The sequence below is a fragment of the Arachis ipaensis genome, chromosome B07 (assembly GCF_000816755.2).
Source record: "Arachis ipaensis cultivar K30076 chromosome B07, Araip1.1, whole genome shotgun sequence".
In the NCBI taxonomy this organism is placed as follows: domain Eukaryota; kingdom Viridiplantae; phylum Streptophyta; class Magnoliopsida; order Fabales; family Fabaceae; genus Arachis; species Arachis ipaensis.
In genome coordinates, this window is record NC_029791.2 from 125,143,458 (window position 1) to 125,153,385 (window position 9,928).

Here is a 9,928-nt window from a genome sequence, read left to right on the forward strand (position 1 = left end):
AACGTGTGTCAGCGTGTCACCCAATATATACATGATGCACACCCACCGTCACCATCCACTTCAATACCAAAAGTAAACACATTTATGCTCGTACACCAAAGCACCGTTTAGGTGTGTTTTGTGTTCCGGGTTTCAATGAGCATTTTCGTAATAAAAAATTCAGCATTACTATAAAAAATAGTATATTTTTTGACATAAAAAATTGACTGTTAGTTTTTTTCGATATTTTTCGAGAGTTTATTGTCAATATAGTTTATAAAAGATAATTAAAAATAAAATATTAAAATCGATAGTTAAGGTGTCGATTATTTTGATAATATTAAAATTATTTTACTATTATCGTCACATTATCGACAAATTGTGGGTGGAGTGTAATGTCTCTTCCAATAAAATACTTTACTTAAATCATAGTATTTCGACCAAAAAAACATTACGTGACCTTTTTTAATATTAACTACTTAATACTGAGCTCTTACATCACTAATTTATTTCCGATTATAAGAGAAACCAATAATTTTTTTTGTTCAAATAAACTCGTTCATAAAAGATTTTCAAATAATAATAGTCACATAATTATTAATAATAGTAGATGTTATTCAAGTAATTTTAAATAAAGCTCATATACAATACCTATCTTCTGCATAAAATAAAATTTTAAGAAACAAGAGTAAGAGAATTCTATGAAAACAACATGATTTACAAAAAAATTTCACTATTTGTCTGCAGTTTCATACTAAGTCTTCAAGCTTGTGTCACTGAAAAGGAATGAAAATTTTGGGGTAAAAACTAAATCACAAGTTCTTAGTAGAGTTTGAGAATGCTGTGAAAGTAAAGAATAAATGCACATAACTCTTTTATCTCTGAAGAATAATTTCCTTTATTAAACCTTTAAAATTTTGAGTCTTATTTTAAATGATTTAGTAGTTTCCTTCAAATTACATTATTTTAAAACAATTTTCAGTTACATTATTCAATCCTCAACCACCTCAATTCACAGTGACATTTATAAACTAACAACATAAAGGATTCGATGGTCCCATAACGTTTGGACCATTAAATGGTTCCATAACAAAACATGTTTTTTAAGTTTTCTTAATAACTGCTACATAGTTCTTTAACTAATTTTAATTACAAATTAACTCTATATATTTTATTTAATTATAAAAATAGTTTTTTATTTTATAAATTATTATTTTATCAATCATCTATTATGTTTATTAACAATCAAAAACAAAAACAATAACGAATTAGATCTTCCATTGATCATAATAAACCTCTTGGCCATTCCAATGGATTAAAAGTTTATATTTGATATGTGACATTCGTGATCAACAATAAAATCGTGTTTCCTTGAAAACCAATCGATTGTAATTTCAAAACAATCGATTGAATTATAACTCAATCGATTGGATTACAATTTATCACAAAACAATCGATTGAAAATTGCAAGGCTGGTTTTCGCATAAATCAATCGATTGAACGATGAATAAAAAGTGGATTTTTGTATTAATATAAAAATATGAATGTTAAATATATTAATATAAAAAAACAAATGATTTTTTAAAAAAAATAAATATAGAAATTATTAAATAAAAACTAATTTGAAAGGTACAAAGACTTGAGGGTATGATATTAAACTAGTTGGGTAAAAATATTAGTGAATTAAACAATTATATCTATTACATAGTGAAAAATAATACACATAAAACATATTTTTATTTTTAAACACAAATCTTATATATAAGTATAGTTTCTTAAAATTTTGGGGGGTCCAGGCCACTACCCGCCCCTCTAGATCCGTCCCTGATTACTAGCTAATTAATAATAAAAAATAATATCTATTTACTTTTTAGTATTCTCAATGTCTGTGAATTGATAAAAGATAAAAAAATATTTTTTCATTACACAATCAATTTCACGAATAAAGTATCGAAACCAATAATTACAAAATTAGAGATTCTATTCACTGACCTCGATTTTGTAATCAAAACTATGGATTGTTTTCTGAACACTACAATGAAAAAATTGATTAGACCTTTGCTGATTGTTACAATGGTGATTGTCAATTAACGATGAACAAATAGTGGATATTAAATAGACGGATAAAAAATGAAAAAAAAATTGGATATTGAGTAGATGGATGTTCGAAAGAAAAACAATGAAATTTTTTATAATCAAAGAGAATGATACACGATTTCAATGGTGGGATTGAATAATTGGTGATGGATTATTCACCAATTTATAATGTTAATATTAAGGAAAAGATAAGATTAGAGTATCTAAATCAAAATAAAATCTTAAAAATGGAAGATAAAATTTTAAAGATAAGATAGATGAATAACAAGATAATTTCTAAAAACGATAACAAGATTGAAATAGGTGTAGTACACACGTTCCAATCGATTGAATTCTCACGCCAATCGATTGAGTAACAAAACCAACCAATTGTTTTGGTGAGACCTTATGTTGTTTTCAAGCATTCAATCGATTGGAGAGTATAAACAATCAATTGAATTACAAAAATCCACTTTTTATTCATCGTTCAATCGATTGGGTCATATAACCAATTGATTGATTTATGCGAAAACCATGCTGCCTTACAATTTTCAATCGATTGTTTTGTGATAAACTGTAATCCAATCGATTGAGTTATAATTCAATCGATTGTTTTGAAATTCCAATCGATTGGTTTTCAAGGAAACACGATTTTATTGTTGATCACGAATGTCACAGATTAAATATAAACTTTTAATTAATTGGAATGGCCAAGAGGTTTATTACGATCAATAGAAGATCTAATTCGTTATTGTTTTTGTTTTTTATTGTTAATAAACATAATAAATGATTGATAAAATAATAATTTATAAAATAAAAAACTATTTTTATAATTAAATAAAATATATAGGATTAATTTGTAATTAAAATTAGTTAAAGGACTATGTAGCAGTTGTTAAAAAGACTTTAAAAATATATTTTGTTATGGGACCATTTAATGGTCCAAACGTTCTGGGACCATCGAATCCGGTGCCAACTAACAAGCACAAACAAGATACACAATACAACATACAAGCAATTCACACAAGTCAAATAGCAGAAAATTTCACAGATAACATAATACAACAATAGAAGGCACACCCAAGTAATTCATATAAATGCATATGATGAATGTCTATTCCTATACAAGCCATGAATTCATGTGTCGGTTGATTGTCCGTAACCCAACAACATTTCGAAGATTGGCATTACATACCGCCATCCTCATAGAGAACCTTCCTTCCGGTTTCAAGTAGGTATTACGTATCGCCGTCTTCACTGAACCTTATCCTTCGAGTCTCAAGTGAGCGTCCCCACTGAATCTCATCCGTCGGGTCTCAAGTGAGAGTCCCACTGAGCCTCATCCTTTGAGTCTCAAGTGGTCGTTACATATTACCATCCCCACTGAAGCTCATGCACAATATCTCAAGTGAGCATTACGTTTTTCCTTTCTCACGAGATTGTGCTCAAAATCATATCCTTTAATTCAAATCATTCAATCTTTTCCTCAACTTTTATTCCTCAAATCTCAAACCTTATTTCCTTAAACTTTAAACCTTAATTCCTTAAACCTTAATATTTAAATCTTAAACCTTAATCTTCAAACCTTTTTTGACCTTATCTTTACCCTTTTCTTAATTTTTTTCTTAACCTTTTTTCTTAACTTTATCTTTTCTTTACTTTTACCCTTAACCTTTTATATATATGCATTTTAATCCTTAACTTCTATGTAAATATTTTTTTATCCCTAAACTTTCACACAATGACCTTTTTATCACTCAAATCCAGTTTAACCTTACCCTCGTATATTTTCTTAAACTTTTTCTTATCTTTCTTAAATATTCTTTCAATCCATTCTCAAGTACTTTAAAAATTTAACCTTAAAGAATACTCGTTCTTCAAACTTGTAACAACTAATAACCAACATCAACCAAGTATTTAAATATCCATTTCTAACTATCAATTTCATTAATCAAGACACTACCTATACAATTAATTTAATTAAATCCTTTATTTATATAAAAAATTGGACATAACTTTTCCTAAAAATGGACTTAACCTCTATCTTAACAATTTCCAGGATTCGCAGCAATTATCAAAACAATACGATTCTCGATAATTAACTTATCATAATTCAATTAAAATTAAATTAGAATCCACAGCCAAATTATCACAATAATCATCCATTCAACTACTATACAAAACTACACTCAAATCAATCACAATTTAGTCACCAAAAAAAAAAATCAATCACAATTTCAGTCATAAATCCAAATCAAACTCATCAATTAATCATTCTAAACTATTATAATATATTTGTAATTATTCAATACGCTTTATAAGTTGAGATAACATATTTAAATAGCTATTAGAGAGAGAGAGATAATCAACCATTTACATCTCTCCCTAGATCATCAAGCCAACCAAAAATCCAAGTTCAAGAGGACTTCCTTTGGCCAAAAGAGAGAGCTAAAATAATCAACTTTCAAAGAGAGTGGTCAACAAAGGATACGGGTTAAGCTAGATATATAGTAACCTCTTGCTCATGATTATGTTGCTAAATGTTTGATGATGATTATGATTCTGGTGTGCATGATCGTGTGAAAGTATGTAGCATGTGAGTAATGAGAAAAGTGAGTTGAGTTTTTGGGGCTGTAACAAGAAGTATAACAAATTTAAATAACTAAAAGAAGGTTAGACTCATGAATTAGAGGAAGTTAGTAGCTTATTAGGAAACCAAATTTGATATGTAGGGTCCGAATTTTATGCTGCAGAATCTGTTGTAGAATTTTTACAGCAATTTGTTCAAATTTTTGGGAGCGATCTAGGCACTCAATTTAAGTGGAATTATTTTTTTTATGAATTCTTGATGAGTCTAGGATGTTCCCTAGAAATTTCATAATTTTCTGATGTGCAGATTAGGAGATATAAATTTTTGAAGTTAGATGCATTATGCAAAAAAATTGATTTTTTATTTTTAGAGCAGCATCTTCTAAACTGCATATCTGTTAATTTGGACAAATTTTTGAGTTGTAACCAAAAACAGTTAAAAGATTGGGAGGTATAGGATGGTGTATCCAAATTTCAGAGCAATCCAGTTTTTAGAGGAAAAGCTATGCAACTTACAAGGAAGATGGCTCACTGCTTTGGTGACACAATTTCTTTTAAAACAGAACAGATTTCTATACTGCATAAATTTTTCTTATAATGTAATATTGTCTTAAAAATTAAACCAAATTAAACTTAGATAAGTCTAATATAACTGTACTAAATTTGAAAAGTATTAAATTAAAAATAGATTTTTCATGATTTTATAAAAATAAATGCTACTCGTTGGTTTTTCAAATTTTACAAAAAGGGCGGTTTATGACCTCTTAGATTCAATTAGTAAATCCTTGTGAAAAAATTATATTTATTCACGATTTTTACTTGCTAGTAGAATGCTGAGTATGAAATCAAAGAAAAACTAATCTCAAAAATATGTTGACTAGTGAACAACTTTGTTTAGAGGAATGCAAACAACTCCAAATAAAATTTCAGCTAATTACTATATATAAAGCTAAGAAAATTGTTTCCAGCTTAGGTTTAAGCAGGTTAAGATAAGAAAATTGAACTGATGTTTTGGATTTAAGAGAGCGGATTATAATATTCAATAGAAAAATTGAATAATATGCCGCTAAATATAGAGAGCTTGAAGACCGCTGCTAAAGGGAGAAAAGAGAGTGACAACAGATTGTTGAATCTTTGCGTGAGGATTTCAACACCAGTAACTCACAGATAGATCAATTTAATCATCAACTCAGCAGCTTGACTGAGTATGTGAGGGCAATAGGTTTTAGTAGTTCTGGATCACGTATCTCCCCAACTCGTCCTTTTATTTTTTTTCAAGCTCTCAGAAAAGCACATCTGCTCTTCAGGTAGAAAACTCTCACCTATCCTGCAGTCACTAGGACAACCACAGAGTTTTCAGATAGAGGATGATTCTGACAATCTCGATGATTCAGATGAGGACTATTTAGACGAGTACGAGTAGGGTTATTTACTTTGCTTTGAATATTTTGTAGTATTAGTGGATTGCAATTTAGAAGAATATAAGTTTGAATTTAGTTATTTATCTTATTTTGAATCTTTATGTTAGAGAAAGTATATTAGGAGCTCATTACTTCAATCGAGATAATGAAAAATCATTTCGTCTTTTTAGTTGGAACTTTAGGGGGTTCTCTAAAAAAGATAGCAAAAAAATTATTCCTAAAGTCGAGACTAAGAGGAATGTATAAACAATCTATAGGTTTCGTCGTTTTTCTAATTTCTTCCCTAGCAGAATGTGAAAGATTACCTCGGAGAGCAGCTTTTGCTAAAACTCTAGTAGTTTCTTGAAAACTCGCTTCGGATATGAAACTTTGGGTATTCAAAGATGTTTTTGTTATTCCCAATAATAGAGTTCGGTAACAAATTACTTCTTCTAAGGCACGTCCTATTTTAATAAATTTGTAAATTCATTATCTAATATTTAGTACAAATTTTATTTTTATAAAAATTTATTTGACTCGTTATCTAATATTTTGGTATAAATTTTATTTCTATATTTAAAAGTTTATTTGCATTAATTGTCTACTATTTTTCAAATAAAAAAAATAATTAAAAAATATGACTATTAAAATCGATGGCACATTTGTTGTTTTTCAAATTTAAAATAGACAAAAGAAAAAAAATTCACGATAAACTCGTTATTTCAATATAATTAAATCGAAGGCTACTTTGTCAATTTTAATGTATCAATTATTGACAAATGCGTTGTCAATTTTATTTAACATTATCGACGATAAGTTTGTGATTTTATTCAATGGGTAAAAATCTTAAACTCATATTATAGACAGAAAAATTGTCAATTATTTTTATTGAAAACTTATCAACGGTCCGACAAGCCGTCAATTTTATTATAATTTTAAAAAATTGACATATTTAAAAGCGACAACTTACGTTGTTGATTTTGTCATCGATTTTTAATATTATCGACAATTTTATCATTAATTTGGCTGTTGATTTTAATAGTATTTTTTGTAGTGCAATGATCGCGGAATTTACAAGTCTACAAACTAACCGGTAGGTGTACCAGGTCATACCAAGTAATACCTCAGGTGAGTGAGGGTCGATCCCACAAGGATTGATGGATTGAGCAACAATAGTAGATTGAATCACTTAGTCAGGCAAGCAGAGAATGGTGTTTTGAGGTTCAAAAGCATTAAACAGAAATTCAGAGAGTAAGAACGCAAGTAGTGAAATTGGTGTGAAAAGTATGCGAGAAGATACTTAAGGTTTCAGAGTTATTTATTGTTCCAGATTAAGTTTTCTTTCCAGCTATTTTAATCATGCAAGATTCATTTTATGACAAACTGTAATGGACTAAACCCTAATTCCTCAGTGATTTAGTCTCCTCTAACCTAATTAACCGCCAATTTCTTGGTCACTTAATATAGATTAGAGAGTTAGGTTTAATTCTAGTATATTAGCCACAAAAATCCTAATTACCCAAATATAAGAGGATTATATGTCACGTATCCCGTTAAGTCTAAGTAATTAGCAGTTTAGGAGGAATTTACTTTCAAGCTAGTATTCAAGTGAGATATCTTTTCCAAGAATCAATAAGAATTCATGTAGAATAAGAGTTATTTCCAATACACTCAAATTCATAAGATGAATAACGAAAGTAATCCTTGAAATTAAATCAATACATTAATTAAAACAGAGTAATAATAGTATTAATCCATGAAAATAAACAGAGCTCATAACCTTAACCAATGAGGTTTAGTTGCTCATGACTCAGAGAAAAAATTAGGGTTCAAAAGTGTGAAAGTGCGGAATGAAGTCCGAGAGGAGAGATCCCCCGAAGGGCGAAATCTTTTTCCTTTTATATTTAACCTAATTTGATTTCAAAATAAAATAAACTAATAATAACTAAAGCCCAAAAAATTGTGTTTGGGAATAAAAATACTTAAAATAAAATAAAATATAATAATTAAAAGCCAAATCCAGCTAAAGATGCTCCTTTGGGTTAGATTGATCCGTGTTGCTCAGTGTTTAGCGCCCCAGGTGACAGAAACTTCACTTTCAATTCTGACTTCCTGGCGCTAAACGCCAGGCTTGGCGTTTAGCTCCCCTGATGGCAGTGACTTCTTCTTCGTTTCTAACTTGCTGGCGCTAAACGCCAGGATAGCGCCCCTAATGGTAGAGACTTGGCATGCATCACAAGGCAGTTGGCGCTAAACGCTCAGGTCCGCGTTTAGCGCTAGTTTGGCAGATTCAAGATTCTTCTCTTTTCTTGCACGCGAACTCTGCCAAACCGATCCATACTTCACCTGAAATAATTAAAACATTAAAGCGACTCAAAGTAGCATTCAAATAGGTTTCAAACACTAAAATCTAATTAAAACTCAATAAATTTATATCTAAAATAAATAAAAAATAAAAAAAATGCTCACACATCATACCATTAGAAAAAGCTAATTACATTGGCCTAATTTTATAACAACCTCAGCTAAAATTCCATTATTTTTATGTACGTTGGTTGTTTTCTTGTGGTAACTACTGAAACTTTATCAACAGTAAATATGAAATCAAAGCCAAAATTCTAATACGTGTTTAAGTTAGTAAAATTCTAGTTCACTAGGATCATAACATAATTGCGACTTAGGAGTTTTGAATACATTCAACAATATTATGGCTTAGGATTGACAATGAATAAGAGGTAATAGAATTTAGATTTCATCTTAATTTTATCCGTAAAATTTTTTAAAATTAAATTTTATTTTATTTATAAGTTGAAAATCTTTTAATCTAAATTTTTGATAAACATACTAGTAAATAAAAAAATATAAAATTAAATTCATATTAAAATTAAAAACAACAAAATCATAATCAAATTTATGTTAAAATTACAAACACTATAAATATCAATTCATCATCAAATCCTTGTTAATAATAGTTCTAACAATATACACTAATAAACTAAAAGTGCAAGCGAGTATATAGGTTGAATAGAGTTAATTCTAAATTTTTAATTCAAACTTTATTTTATTCGTAATTCAATTCGCTTAGTTTCTAACCCTACTTGCAGCGAGTAAAATTATCAATCATATTCAAATGAGTTGGTTTAGCTTGAATATCCATAAATGAAATTAGGCTTGCCAAACCTAAATAATGGTCTAAACAATACTCAGGAATTAACTAATTAATTTATACTAGAATTAAGATTAAATGAGTCTGACTCTATTTTAATAGTTAGTTGAAAAATATCTCATACTTATAACTATCTAAAAATCATATATTTAAGAAATAGAAAATTTATAATAGAGTGTTATTAAAAGAAACTTTGAGTCTATACTTTATAATAAACCACATATACATTAATACATACCATCGTAGTTAAGATGAATGCTTTTTAGAGGTGCGTGGTGTGCTCAATCAAACGTGGAAAGGCTACCTAATCGTTGTTGTCATGAAGCATGCATATACATACAGTCCTATAAAATTGTCAAGTTGTTTAATTTAAGAAAAACTCTTAAACAGAGTAATTTTTAGTATTTTTAGTCATTATTTGATCAGTATAAATATTATATTATTATTTTATTAATTTATGTATATAAATTTTAAAAAATATAAGTGCAAATTATATTAATTTATGGATACAAATTGTATTAATTCACGTGTGCAAAATTCTAATAAATATAAGTACAAATTATTGTTTAATTTATTAAGTACGAGCCAAAAATGATAATATATATTTGTTGGTCATGTAGCATTGCTCTTAATTTAATTTGGATCATCCAATAGAAAGAACGCATACCTAGTTACAGGAGCGGAGTTTAGTTGAGACAATAGAGTGATGACTCTCCCA